Here is a 15558-nt window from a genome sequence, read left to right as displayed (position 1 = left end):
ATAGTAAACAGTAATACTAAGTGGACAAACCTTTCGCCTTGTTAACAATAGAATAATACTGAATAAGGCAGTCAGCAAAGTGATCAGTTAACCTGTGGAAAGGTTTTGCCACTGCACACCACTACTATTGAACTGTCTGAACTAGAAACAATTTTAATTTGGTTGAAATTCGAATATTATGCAGTAGATTGTTGGAAATGTCCCTTTTTGCAGGGTTATCCACAAAGAATTTCACCTTTTCCTCCTATTTTTTCTGATGTGTTTTTGCTGGTTTATTGTCCCTGTGCACTACACCACTGCAGATCAGTGCTAAAGTGCAAGTGCTCTCTATGTAAATTGCATTGGTGATTGGTTTAGCCAAGATTGGCATATTTAATTTACCAACAAGTCCCTAGTAAAGTGCACTACGTGTGCCCAGGGCCTGTAAATCAAATGCTACGAGTGGGCCTGCAGCACTGATTGTGCCACACACATGAATAGCATTGTAAACATGACTCAGACCTGCCACTGCAGGGTCCGTGTGTGCAGTCTTGTACTGCAATTCATCCTGGCAAGTGTACCCTGGTTGCAGTATATGTATATGTACTGATGTGTTTTACATGTCCTGACAGTGAAATACTGCCAAATTCGATTTTCACTGTTGCAAGGTCTATCCCTCTCTTAGATTAACATGGGGACTGCCTTTAAATATCTTTTAAGTGAAGTTTCCCATTGGGAGCAGATAGAAGTTTGGAGTTTGGTGTCTCTGAACTCACAATTTAAGAAATACACCGTTTGGTAAAGCTAGTTTTTTACATTGTCAGTTTGAAAATACCACTATTAGAAAGTGGCCAGTTTTGTGCTTGAACCTTCTGTGCCTCTGCCAGCTTGTGTATTTCACGTCTGGATCAGACTGACAGTTGGGCTATTGTGAATTTCTTCTAGACAGTGACACAAAGGGAGCTGGGGTGTAGCCTGCATATCCTGATGAATCTCCAGGGTTAGAGTGGGGACGGAGGAGCTGACACACCTGAAAGGGCTGTGCCTGTCCTCACACAATGCAGTCTCCAACTCCCTGGTGTGTGTGTCTGGTGCCAGGCCTGGACAAGGCAGGATCGTGTCAACAACAGAGGGTTTCCTTTGAGGTTTGCCTACTTCAAAGGCAGAAAGGTGTATAAATAGTGGGCCAGAAACCCCAGACTTTTAGAACACTTCTGGATCAAGAGGAACCTTTGCCAAGGAGAGTTGAAAAGCAGGAGTAGGAGTACCTCATTTTGCTGTGCGTGGTTTGCTGGGTTGGCCTGCAGTTGCTGCTTCTGCCTTAAAGAGGGCAAAGACTGGACCTTGCTGTGTATCCTGCTTGTGAAGTTTCTCCAAGGGCTTGAAGTAGAGGTTGCCTCCTGTTGGAAGTCTCAGGGATATCAAGGACTTCAGCTTCAACTGCCTACAGCACTAGAAACTATGTTTTTCATCTGCAACAGAAGAAACACCACTGCGACTCTGTCAACGACGCCGCTGCCTGCACCATGACCTGACGATGCCACAAGGAGCCATTCCCCATGTCGCACCGCAACTCTGATCTCACCAATGTCGCCCCCTGACGCTGCCACGAACCGCTGCTTGCACTGTGTCCTGTGGGCCCGCACTCTACATCGCCTTGCTCACACCACAGCCTTGGCATTCCCGTCGCCGCGGCTCCACACTGACACTGATGCCGCTGCCTGCACTGTGGCCTGAGGTCACAGTTCGTGAGGTACACGACTCACCGTCCCATCCCATCCCATACCACAGCCCCGGTCCACCGACGCCAGCGCCATCGACTCCAGTGCCATCAACAGACACCCCTGACTGCACTGCGACCCGTGAGTGTCACACAGAGCCTTCCCCATGCCACACCGTCGCCTTGGGCCTACCGACGACGGTGCTTCAGCAGCGATGAAGCTACTGCCTACACCGTGACTTGGAGTCACCAAATATCGCACACACCGCAGCCCTAGTCTCACTGATGCCATCACCGATCCGTTGCCAGCACCGTGGCCTGTGGGCACTGCACGTCGCATCGTTTCCACTTCGCACTGTAGCCCCAACGCCATCCACACCAGTGCTCCTGACTTCATCAACAGCCCGGAGTTCAATCTGCAATGCGTGTGACTTCATGGGCCTGACAACCCCCGCACCGACCTCCGGAACTGAGGCCTGCAATGCCAACAATGCCGCACTCCGGATCTCATCGTAAGGATCCTGACAACCTGCATTTCCAAGTTACTGTTTGGAGGTCTTCCCGACACTGTAGCTGGCCTGCGATGCCGCGGCCGGCCTGAACTGTTGGATTTGTTGTTCACGATGCCATGATAGCCCCAGATGGAGCTATCAACTTCAAGGAACTGTATTTTTGAGTTAATTCTTGCCAAATTTATATCATTATTACCTTATGTGGGATTTTTCTCGTTTTGGTATTGTTTTACATCGATAAACATTGGCTAATTTTCTAAAAAAAGGTTATGTGTCCTTTTGTAGTGTTTTCGCTGTATTACTTTGTGTTATGTGCAAAAGCTTTACACATTGCTTCTGAGATAAGCCTGACTGCTCCTGCCAAGCTACCAAGGGGGTGAGCAGGGGTTATCTGAGCGGGTTTCTCCCTTATCCTGAATAGAGTGAGGGTCCCTACTTGGACAGGGTACAAAGTGGCTGCCAATTTGAGACCCCATTTCTAAAACAGATTATGTGACAAGTGTGGTAAATTCATTATCATGCGGAAAATGCCACTGATGCAGAACTGAATAATTCCAGTGCCCGTGCCTTAAATTAGCACATCAGTGAGGTGCTCAGTAAGCACTAATGTATCTATAGTTCCTTTAGTTCTTTGAAAGCAGCATGTCGCCCTCCATTCCGGTCACACTGTTGCTTTTAATGAGGAGAAAGACTGCTTTATATTAGGGCAGTGTGAAATTTACAAACTTGCTATTTGTCAGTTAAATTACGTTTTTTTAATGTGCTAGCTTCAATATGTTAGGACGCTTTGTAAATAAATAGATTTTTGGGGAGGTAAAACCTACAGATCCTTTTTTGTTCGAAAAAATATTTTATGAGGTAAAATCTCCAGAAAATCTGGCAAAAGATGACAGAACACAGAAGAACGATGCAAGGTTGCTTATATCACCTATAGCGATACTCATGCAGTGATATTAGTTAAGGTGTTCGCGGTGCACCTGGATGTGAATGTTTCTGCACTCTATTCCATTAGAATTTAACCTCACTGCTGTTCCCTGTGTAAAAGCTGTGATGTGCCGGCTCTATTCCTTATTCCCTTTGGAGATGGGTTATATTGTTTTGCATCTAGCCCTGTTTCTCATGTAAGAGCCCAAGAGAGCACCGATGAAGTGCTATATTGCGAAGCTGCAATAAAATCTATGCATTACTGCACATATTCTCTTATGTTAGAAGTGTAGAGCTGGCGTCGGCGAGGAGTCCAGATTTGGAGGCTTATTTTCACCATGTGGTTGCCCAATGAAGGAACAATGTACATCGGTTTGGTCTTTGAATGTAAATTATAGCTTAGATTTTGAGCTATATTGATTTGTATAGTTGTTCTCATTGGTTTGATTACAGCTTCTGTAAAGGCTTGGCTGTCACATTTTGAATGAAAAATATTCTAAAATACAATCGGCTTCTGTGAGGAAAATGGGCTCTAACCTGTGAAAACGTCCAGTTTTAACTCCATGAGCTCGTGTATTTCGACCTCTGCCATGGAGTGAGCCTTTCACGTTGGGGCTCACAAATTGTAATCTCTGTTAAATCTGAATTGTGAGCTACAGCCTTTACTGCTCACTCTTTGATATGAGGCCGGCTGCCCATTGACAGCTAAGGTTTTGGAGTTCTGGGTAGGTTATGGGGGAGGCTGTATACAGCGCGGATGTGCACTATGCGTGCTGTGCGCACAGATCAGGGTGAGGATGTATTGTGACTGTTGTGCTTTGCTGCATAGGGACAGGAATCCGTTGTGTATCTCCTGTCTGTGGGTGGTACACAAGATGGAGGATGGAGAGAACCTACCAGACAGGGAGGTAGGCTGTAGGAACATTCATAAGGTCCTTTGAAGTGAACCAGGCGCCTGAGAAAGGAAGAGGCAACAGATGCCTCTTTGAAGTGTAAAGGCAGGTCCTGCTCCCTTTCTGCTTCATTTTTTTCCTAGAGGTGTCATTGCAAATAGCTCTGAGTAGTAGCTGAGTGAGAAGACGTTTCTCCTTTTTCTGCCTTCATCATAAATTCCTCGAGCAGGGCACACCTAACTCATCCCCTCTTTCTGCCAAGTTTGAGTGACAAATGACTTGAGGACCAGACACGGGCTTAATCAGAAGCTTCCTGTAAGAGCTTCAAAGATAGACCTCTTGACTGCTCAGGCACTGGGTAAAAACCAGGTCAGGCTGCCATGATTCCAACTACACTTTTCTAGAACCCACACAGCAGTGTTGGCGAGAAATGCATCAGCTTCGGAGCCAAGATCCTTGATTGCTAGCCTCCTTCCCAAGTAGGGACAACCTGGATAAGATCCCTACAAATGGAGCTGTAGACAGCATAGATAAAGAGGAATTGCCTGCTGGAGACTGGATCCCCAGAGGAAAACCTAGTCTGTGGAGTCATCAATTCACCTTCCTGGTGACTATGGAACTAAGCACGGACATGGGGGCCTAACACTGCTGGAGGAGAAGCATCTCACTTGAGGGACAAGGCCAAACGATAGTTTGACCCAAGGGTAGGTCGCTCCCCCTGCCGTTGCAGCTCCACCAGCTCAGGCTCCTTACCCCTCCCAGCAAGACCTGCTAAAAACAGTAAGTACTTTCCCCGCCCAGCCCCTCGCCCAGCCCCACGCTACTCACCTCTCTTCTCCTGTACCTCTGTCTTCCGCCTTCCGCTCCCTCCTCCAACCTCTCTCCGCACCTCTGCTGTCCTTCTTCCCTTCGCTCTCTGCTCCTCTTCTGCAGCCCTCTTGCTGCGTGTTCTGCTCTTCCTCGGCCCGCTCCTCTTCCTCACCGCGTTCTCTTCCTGCTTCTTTCTTCATCCTTGGTCTTCATCTGTGCTCTTCATCTGTGTTCTTCATCTGTGTTTCTTCTTTCTCCTCTGCACCTCGACCTGCGTGTTCTCTCTTCTTCTGTGTCCTTCTTCTGTGTTCTTCATCTGTGTTCTTCATCTGTGTTTCTTCTTTCTCCTCTGCACCCCGACCTGCGTGTTCTTTCTTCTTCTGTGTCCTTCTTCTGTGTTCTTCCTCTGTGTTCTTCATCTGTGTTTCTTCTTTCTCCTCTGCACCCCGACCTGCGTGTTCTTTCTTCTTTCTTCATCTGTGTTCTTCATCTGTGTTTCTTCTTTCTTCTCTGCACCCCGTCCTGTGTGTTCTTCTCCTCCTCTTCTTGACTCCTCTCCCTTCTCTCTTGACTCTTCTCTCCTCTTCTTCTTCACCCTTCTTCTTGACTCTTCTCTCTTCTGTTCTTCACTCTTCTCTCTTCTGTTCTTCACTCTTCTCTCTTCTGTTCTTCACTCTTCTCTCCTCTCCTCTTCTGTTCTTCCTTACTCCCATCCTCTTCTGCTCTTCCATACTCCCCTGCACCTCTGTTCTCCCTTACTTCCCTCCACCTCTGTAACCCCCCCTCCCCTATCTTTTCTCCCCTCCCCTCTACCTGACCCCCCCACCCTCTGCTTTCCCGCTGCCACCTCCTGCTCGGCCCGCCCCCCGCTCCCATTCGTCGCCCGCCCCCCGCCCCCAGCTGACCCCTCCTCCCACCCTCCTCCCTCTTATGGCGGCCGCTGCGCGGGCGCGCCAAAGGCAAGCCCGTCTGCGCCCGTCCGCGCCTGGACCACGCCCAGCGCCACAACCCCTGGCCCCCAGCACTCCCAAACCCGCAGCACCGCTACGACCCCAACACCCTCCACGCCCTCAACCCGGGGCGCTCCAGCACCTGCTTCCTAGCCAACCCGAAACGTACCCACGGACCCTTCGCATGCCACACCTGCAAACTCACCTTCCACCGCTAAACCACCCCGGCCGCCAGCCCACGCGACAATAACCACCTCAAATGCATCCTGATCAACGCACGCTCCGTCCACAAGCACGCCATTGAACTATGGGACCTCCTGGACTCCACCGCACCGGACGTCGCCTTCATCACTGAGACCTGGATGAATGCCTCTTCAGCCCCCGACATCGCCATAGCCATCCCCGACGGCTACAAGATCTCCAGGAGAGACCGCACCAACCAAGTCGGTGGAGGAATCGCCATCGTCTTCAAGGACTCCATCAACGTCACCACCTCCACAGAAGACACCCCCTTCGCCGCCGAACACCTACACTTCCAGATCCACACAGACCCCAGGACCACCCGCAGAGGAACTCTCATCTACAGACCCCCTGGTCCTCGCGCCCTCTTCAGCGACTCTTTCACTGACTTCATCTCCCCGTGCCCTTGCCTCGCCGGACTACATCCTCCTCGGTGACCTCAACTTCCACCGGGATCAGAACAACGACCCCAACACCACCGCCATGCTCGACAACCTCGCCAACCTCGGTCTCAAGCAACTGGTGAACACCCCCACCCACATCGCCGGACACACGCTCGACCCCATCTTCTCCGCCAGCAACCACGTATCCTTCAGCCACTCCGCCGTTATACACTGGACCGACCACAGATGTGTCCACTTCACCTTCCGACGCTAGACGCCCCACCTCCGCACACAATCCATCCCACGCCGACATTGGAACAAAATCCCCACGGAACAGCTTCTCTCCACGCTCAGCGACAACCAACCCACCTTCTCCACCGACCCCAACGACGCAGCCCTCAGCTTCACGCACTGGATCACCAACTGCGCAGACAACCTCGCTCCCCTCAGACGCCTCCCAAGACAGACCAACACCAAGAAACCTCTCTGGTTCACAGACACCCTCAAGGAATCTAAAAAAACCTGCCGCACCCTCGAGAAAGCCTGGCGCAAGGACCACACCGCAGATAACATGTCTGCCCTCAAGAACGCCACCCGCGAACACCACCAACTGATGCGCGCCGCCAAGAGAAACTCCTTCACAGACAAACTGGACAAGAACACTCATAACATCAAATAACTCTTCAACATTGTCAAAGAGCTCTCCAACCCTAACGCCAATGCCAACGCCATCACGCCTTCACATGACCTCTGCAACACCCTCGCCACCTTCTTCCATCGTAAGATCACCGACCTACACGACAGCTTCGGACACCAGACCCAGCCAACCACCACAGAACCTACAACCCCAGCCATCACCCTCAACGCCTGGACTCACATCAACACGGAAGAGACCAAAGCCACCATGAACTCCATCCACTCCGGTGCCCCCTTGAACCTCTGCCCACACTTCATCTTCAACAAAGCAGACGACATCATCGCCCCGCATCTCCAGACCATCATCAACAGCTCGTTTGCTTCTGCCACCTTCCCCGAGAGCTGGAAACACGCAGAAGTCAACGCCCTACTGAAGAAACCTACGGCGGACCCCAGCGACCTGAAGAACTTCCGCCCCATCTCGCTCCTCCCCTTCCCCGCCAAAGTCATAGAGAAGACCGTCAACAAGCAACTTACCAACTTCCTGGAAGACAACAACCTACTCAACCCCTCTCAGTCCGGATTCCGAGCCAATCACAGCACAGAAACCGTCCTCATCTCAGTCACAGACGACATCAGAACTCTGATGGACAACGGAGAAACAGTCGCCCTCATCCTCCTCGACCTCTCGGCTGCCTTCGACACCGTCTGCCACCGAACCCTAATATCCCGCCTCCGCTCCACCGGGATCCAAGGTCAAGCCCTGGACTGGATCACCTCCTTCCTCCCCAACCGCTCCCAAAGAGTCTACCTCCCACCTTTCCGCTCAGACCCCACCGAGATCATCTGCGGCGTCCCACAAGGCTCCTCGCTCAGCCCGACTCTCTTCAATGTCTACATGAGCCCCCTCGCCGACATCGTACGCAAACACAACATCAACATCACCTCCTACGCCGACGACACCCAGCTGATACTTTCCCTCACCAAGGACCCCACCAGCGCCAAGACCAACCTGCAAGATGGAATGAGAGACGTCGCAGAATGGATGAAACTCAGCCGTCTGAAACTGAACTCAGACAAAACGGAAGTCCTCATCCTCGGAAACACCCCGTCCGCCTGGGACGACTCCTGGTGGCCCACGGCCCTTGGCACCGCACCTACCCCCTCAGACCACGCATGCAACCTCGGATTCATCCTGGACCCTCTTCTCACCATGACCAAACAAGTCAACGCCGTATCATCCTCCTGCTTCCTCACCCTCCGCATGCTCCGAAAGATCTTCAGTTGGATCCCCGCCGACACCAGAAAGACCGTGACCCACGCCCTCGTCACGAGCCGCCTGGACTACGGCAACACCCTATACGCAGGAACCACGGCTAAACTCCAGAAACGCCTGCAGCGAATTCAAAATGCCTCCGCCCGCCTCGTCCTCGACATACCCTGCAACAGCCACATCTCCGCCCACCTGAGACACCTGCACAGGCTTCCCGTCAACAAAAGGATCACCTTCCGGCCCCTCACCCACGCACACAAAGCCCTCCACAATAAGGGACCCGAATACCTCAACCGTCGCCTCAGTTTCTACACGCACACCCGTCAGCTTCGCTCCGCCAACCTCGCACTCGCCGCCGTCCCTCGTATCCGCCGCACCACGGCAGGTGTGAAATCCTTCTCCTACCTGGCGGCCAAGACATGGAATTCCCTCCCCACCAACCTCAGGACCACCCGGGACCACCTCGCATTCCGGAGGCAACTCAAGACCTGGCTCTTCGAGCAGCAGTAACCCCTTCCCCCTAGCGCCTTGAGACCCTCACGGGTGAGTAGCGCGCTTTATAAATGTTTTTGATTTGATTTGATTTGACCACTGAACAAGGAAGACAATGCAGGGACTTTAACCCTGCACCTGCAGTCAGTCCCTGACAGGGGATGGTTCTCACATTAGAAGAGAAGAGCAGTCAGTAGGACTGGAGCACCAGGTCCCAAAACCCCTGCCCAGGTCATTGCAGAAAGTGTCTCCAATGCACTTTGATGATTTTAATGTAGAAAGATGTAATTTTGGAAGTGTGAGCAGGAAAATATGGTTCATCAGTGTAGTGTCTTACATGATTTAGAACAGAACCTTTCTGGGTCTCTCAGGATGCAGTATCAGTGTGACGTAATCACTAGAATAGAATGTAATAAAAGCTTAGTTTAGAATGTTGGAGTTCACAGGTACGGGCAGAGGAATAAAGATGTGTGATTGATAACTCAGTGTGTGACCTATCCATTCAGCGGGTCCCAGGATGGGGAAGACGCTATCAGCACCCACACAACCTCAGAGTGTGAAGATGGAACAAATGAGCTTGTTTCAGCCAATTGTACAGGTATTAATGGACCATAATGCCTTCTGCATGCACCATTTCAACAAGGAGCTGCCAAGGCCCTGGTGCACAATCTGGGCACAGTCTTTAAACCTCCTCATTCTCACATGGCATCTAGTAGACTGAGGGACATCATGAAGCCTTGATCACTGGTTACCGAGCCTGCTGTGTTGTTGGGTTTCAGCAGACAACCATGCCTGACTATGATGTCACCCTAGCCTAGCAGTGCAGAGATGGCCGAATACAATGTCATCAACTCCTCTGCACTATCACTAGGAAGCAGAAGAACTATGGGGAGACCTGAATCAGCCTGAGCAGCCCTGAACATTTTGCCCTTTCCCAAATTCCTCTTACTCTGTCGGAGGACAGAAAAAAGCCAGGAAGTTCCATTGCACTCCAGATTTTATGGGAAGAGAGGCAATGGGTGTTGTTTCAACAAAATCTCAAGGGTAGCAGTAGCGACATATCATGCCCTTTCACCTTAATGACATTACAGAAGTGACATCATATGACCCTTGATCTTCCCAGATTTTTTCCAGGAAAGCATGTTACATGACTATAACATCATACTCACACTCTCTTTACAGTTCCTTACACTCATTCTTGTTGATTTTCATTCACTATTTTGCATTTGCCCTTAATGTCACCCCTCCTCATGCCTACTTACTGACACTCAGGCCCAAGCGCACTAACGCTTTAACACTTTTGTGACGCAAAGTGTTAGGGTGGGATTTACTATCTAACGTAAATCCTGATTTGTATTGGATATTAAAGTAATGCAAAATTGTGCTATGCACTGCTTTGTGTTATTTTGCTCCAAGTAGGTGCTCCATCTGTGGTGTATGAGCTTTCCAATGCAACCACCCATAGATTTTGACATAAATCCCTATCTATACCGACTGATAGAAGGGAATTTGCATCAAAATTTTACAACTCCTCAAGGCAGACATAATGAGAATAAATGTTCTAATTTCTCCTCGTTTTCCCACCTTTGCATGTGTGCTGCTCTGTAGAGCACACATACAAAGTGGGAAAAGCCTTAAAACATAGTTTTTATACTAGGGAGTACCCCTTCCAGTACAAGACCTATGCAACAGAGAATGCACACACCCTGGTACTATGGTGCAAAGGTGTATGTGTTGGCTGACAAAGTGCATCAGCGCACTGGGAGATAAAAATGCACCATATCTTAAGAGATATGGTGTATTTTTTAACTCTCCCTTTGATACAAGAGAGCACCGCATCTTTGGGGCAGCGTTGCCTTGCATCAAAGAATAGTAACTTTGAGTCTCAATCTCACAGAGTCTCACTCACTACCTATCAAAGACTCTCACTCACTATTATTCACAAACACATGCTTACATATCTACATTCTCTTAGCTCACATAAACACCCTCTCACCCACAATTACCACACAACATACATTTAAAAACATTTTTACTTACCACAGCTGTCACCAAAGGCTTCGATTAGTGTGCTCCATTTTTTATTACACTAATTGTGAATAATAGCATACTATTCACTATTAGTATAAAGGAAAATATGCTGAAAATAAAGACTTTGGAGTAGTACCTTTATTCTTGGCACTGATTTTGCCACCTCTGAAGCCAAGGGTCGCAAAGGCAGTGACAAGGGTACCTAAGAGCAACCCAGGGGTCGTAGCTGTGACCTCTGGCAACTCAAAAATAAGGTCCATGAGAAAAGCAATGGTGTCATGCCTAATGAAGGGGGCCTAGTGGAGTGATAGGATAATGAAACAAGCATTTGCAATGTCAATATGCGTGACTTATGAATGAAAGTGTTTTTGTGTTATTGATGGGTTTAGGACCTCCATACATGCATTTTGTCACCCATCTTTGTGCTCCCGCATGCAATTATCCACCCACTGACTAACTTTTGCATTTGTCCTCTGCACAAGCACAGCAAAACACACACAAACTCAACAACATATGTAATATAAATTAAAACAGTACAAGTGGATAAAAGGAAAGCATGCTCCCTTCTAAACACAGCACCAGGAGTCTGTTGTGTAGTGATATTGTACATTGTCATTCTTTGTTATGAAGTTCCATCATGTCAGCAATGTTTAGAACAAATGTAATTGCTAACTTGGAAAAGTAAAACAATGATACATTTTGGACAAGAGCAAGCCATAATGGTAGCCTGGTTTAGAGGAGTTGGACATGTGGGATACCGTGCACTGCAGAATTAATGAGTGGCAAAGAAAGAGTCCTGTTACCACAGGACTCTGGGGAGCTGTAGTATTCTCTTGCGAAAAATGAAAATAAAAGAAGAAGAAACAAAGAGATACAAGGGGAACTATCGAAGGAGAGAATTGAAAACTAAAGGACCAGCACTGAAACAGAAGTGCATTCATTTTCAGATGAATGTTCCCATGTGACTGAAATATTGTCATTGAAAGAGAGGAGAGCAAATGACTGATGTGCACAGAACCATTATCCCATGCACTATGCTGTCATGGATAGAAGCAGAGTGTACTGACACTAAGACAGAAGAATGCCAGAAAAGCCATTTATATATGGATGGATGTATTCTTTATTTTTTTCATTACAAGAGCCTTGCATGCCGTTAAGTCTGTCAGGCCTTTTGATGAGATTCTAGCAGAAACGATTAAAGTGCAAATTCTGGTACTCCTACAGTTTGGCAAAGGGGTATCTACTACTAAAATCCTTCATTTCAAATGTAATCTGTGAGATTTCAGGTAACAAAATAATTTACTTCAGGCTTCAACATGGTGCAAAAAAATCAACCCTTACTTATTGGCTATAAAACATGTATTACATAGTAAATAAATCAGGCCAACCATGTTTTTTTTGTAGCTGTTCATAATAAACAGATTAGACCTATGGCATCTGAAATACCTTTGGGCCTGATTTACAGTTTGACGGAGGGGGTTACTCCATCACAAATGTGACTGATACCCCATCCGCTGCATTACAATTCCATTATAGCCTATGGAAATTGTAATACGGCAGATGGGATATACATCACGCTTGTGACAGAATAACCCCTCAGCCAAACTCTAAATCAGGCCCTCTGTTTTCCAAGTGAACCAATCAGACCTATTGCTGTTTTCAGTATCTTTTTGCCATAAGCAACTCAGGCCTACTGTTTTCATCATAAGCTTTCTTACAGGGCAACCATCAGGCATATAGGGGGTCATTACGACCCCGACGGTCGGTGCTATAGTGGAGGTATTACCGCCAACAGGCTGGCGGTACCTACCTCCACTATTATGACATTGGCCAAACCGCCAAGTCAACACACCGTTTGCCACTGTGGTAACGACCGCCAGGCTGAAGACTTCAGTCTCCAGCCTGGCGGCCATCACTAGGCCACCCATGGCATTTTGACCCCGCCTACCGCCATGGTTTCCGTGGTTTGTGTACTGCCACGGAAACCATGGCGGTAGGCGCTACCAGTGCCAGGGAATACCTTCCCTGGCACTGATAGGGGTCTCCCTTGCCCCCCTCCCTCTCCCCAGAGCCCTCCCCCATCCTCCACCTTCCCCTTCTAACCCCCCTCCCCACATATACACACATACATGCACATACATACACACCCATACACACACGCACACACACATTCACCCACGCATGCATACATACATGCACACTCACTGCAAAACTCACAAACATACATCCAGGCACACACGCAAGCAAACGACACAACATGCACGTACACACACTCACGCACACACACATAACACACTCATGCACGCATTCAAACACAGTCACACACACCCCCACACACGCACACAACACTCGCCACTCCCCTCTCCTGTCAGAGAACCCGACTTACCTGCTTGCAGGGGGTCTTCTGGCGGAGACGGGACGGGGCGCTGCTGCCAGCAGCAGCGTCCGCCAGCAAAACACTGCCAGACCCTATCATGGAACATGATACGGTAGGCAGTGTTTTGCTGGCGTGGCACTGCTGCTGCCAGCAGCGCCACCTTACTGCCATCCGCCGCCATGACCGTCGCCCGAATTCCGGCAGCCTTCTGGCAGAATTCCGGTTACGGTCATAATGGCATGGACGGTCAGAAGCCACGGCGAGGGTATGTTGGCGGCCGTCGCGTGGAGGTAGGCGACATTTGCCGCCAATCTCATAATGAGGGCCATAGTCTTAAAATTACAGTGGTAGACAAAATTACTGTTAGCTAAGCAAAATACTTTGGGGGTTATTCTAACTTTGGAGGAGGTGTTAATCCGTCCCAAAAGTGACGGAAAAGTGACGGATTTACCACCAGCCGTATTACGAGTCCATTATATCCTATGGAACTCGTAATACGGCTGGTGGTATATCCGTCACTTTACCGTCACTTTTGGGACGGATTAACACTCCTCCAAAGTTAGAATAACCCCCATTCTCTCCTAAAAGGGTTTAACATGGATTCTCACAGAGCAAATCTCCTATGTCCATTGTTTGTCACATGGGAGTAGCCAACACCCAAACCATTGCTCACTACAGTTATCTGCGAGTTTCCAAGTAACAAAACACTTCTTCGCAGGGTTTCATACAGAGTAATAACAACCCTCTCTTATATGGATTGATGTTAACACATACTTTTCACAATAAATATATCATGCCTACTACCTTTATTTTAACATTTCATAATAAACAGATCAGACCTATAACCATGATCATTAATTTGCCACCATAATCAACTCAGTCCTGCTGTATTGAGTATAAGCTTTTTCACAAGCCAACATTCGCGATACAACGACTCCTTTCAGTGGAAACACTCAGTTTCTGTCCAATCAAACCATGTGCTCAGAGAAACCAACATGTGGGTGCATCCTATATGTCTCTCTAAGTAGCTGTGAAAACGTTTTTTGGTGATCATGTAAGGGCTGGTAACAGAGGTGCTATCAAACTTGACCTAAAAAGGTCTTTTGTGTAAAAGACTAAGGCGACAACTCACTTTTGTCTAAAAGACAGGAAAATTAGACACTGAGGTGCAGTTACATTTCAGCGAAAAAGGTCTTGTGAAACGGAAATGCCTCCGGTATTGCTTATGCTTTTTGCAAGTGAATTATATATTTACAATTGCTTGTTAAGAAGTGGATTTAGGTTGATTTACCTACGTTTTCTTTGTAAAGATGTGACACATCACTAAATAGGCACATATAAAATGAATGCAAAAATAAGTTAACAATCTTGCTTGCATTCTCCCACTTCAGGTGTACAGTGATATCTTCTATGGTTGTAGGTTACTCTGAAACAGACGTCTGTGTGCTCTTGATGCGTAGCCATAACACTACACTCTTCTGAAGACGATGGGCTACAAATGCACCTCCGGTTATTTTTGTTTTATGTAGTAAGGAAGTGATTTAGCTGTTTAAGCTGGATTGTTTGTTATAGAGGAGAGTTACATTAAATTGCAAAGGATTATGTTTTTTCTCAGAAAGTGACATACCATAAGCTTGCAATTTAATATATACAAGGTTGCATATCTTCTCTCACTTCGAGTAAATAGTGATGCAGTCCTTGTTTGGAACCGTAGCCTATTTGGGATATCTTTGTGCTCACTGTTCCAAGAAAGTTAAACTACACCTCACCAATGATGCCAAATAATACACAAATGTTTGGGGTTGTACCTTTTCTTTGAAGATAAAATATGGTCTCACAGTTCAGCCAACATTGTTCTTTTTGGAATGGGATCAGGCTGATTTGTATATAGTTGCCCGCTCTGGAAGAACACTAAAGTGGCATCTTGTATAGAGGCAACTGAACTGCTGCAGAAGTTTATATATCCTCTCTATTTAGGTGCGCAGGGATGTAACCCAAACATGGTGTGCTAGCCAGACATTATTATCCCTGTGTTGGCATCTTGTAGAAGTTTTAGGTATCTTTCACTGCGGAAGCTCAATGACGCAGAAATGCCCTATGGGTGTTTTCTGTCTGTGCAAAGAGGCTTTACACTTTAGGCTCAATTGCTTGTTACGAGATGGGTTTGGAATTATTTACATGAGCGGTTTACTCTCATAAAATGATGGAATGAAGTGAAGGATATATTGCAATCAATTACATGCAAAATTGCATATATATTCTCTCAATTCAACTCCTTGAAATCTGTCCTTTCTGCAGGGTCACTCCAAGATTTTTTGTCTGTTTTGCTGAACCCTAT

General features: G+C 47.8%; 1 protein-coding gene across 1 annotated transcript in view; it reads right to left on the bottom strand.

Annotated features, from left to right (window-relative positions):
• ARHGEF25 (Rho guanine nucleotide exchange factor 25) overlaps nucleotides 1-15558 on the bottom strand; it is a 728124-nt gene that overhangs the window by 677362 nt on the left and 35204 nt on the right. The gene's annotated exons all lie outside the window — the stretch shown is intronic.

This window comes from Pleurodeles waltl, chromosome 4_2 (genome assembly GCF_031143425.1).
Source record: "Pleurodeles waltl isolate 20211129_DDA chromosome 4_2, aPleWal1.hap1.20221129, whole genome shotgun sequence".
NCBI classification, from domain to species: domain Eukaryota; kingdom Metazoa; phylum Chordata; class Amphibia; order Caudata; family Salamandridae; genus Pleurodeles; species Pleurodeles waltl.
This window is presented reverse-complemented; position numbering and strand designations above follow the sequence as displayed.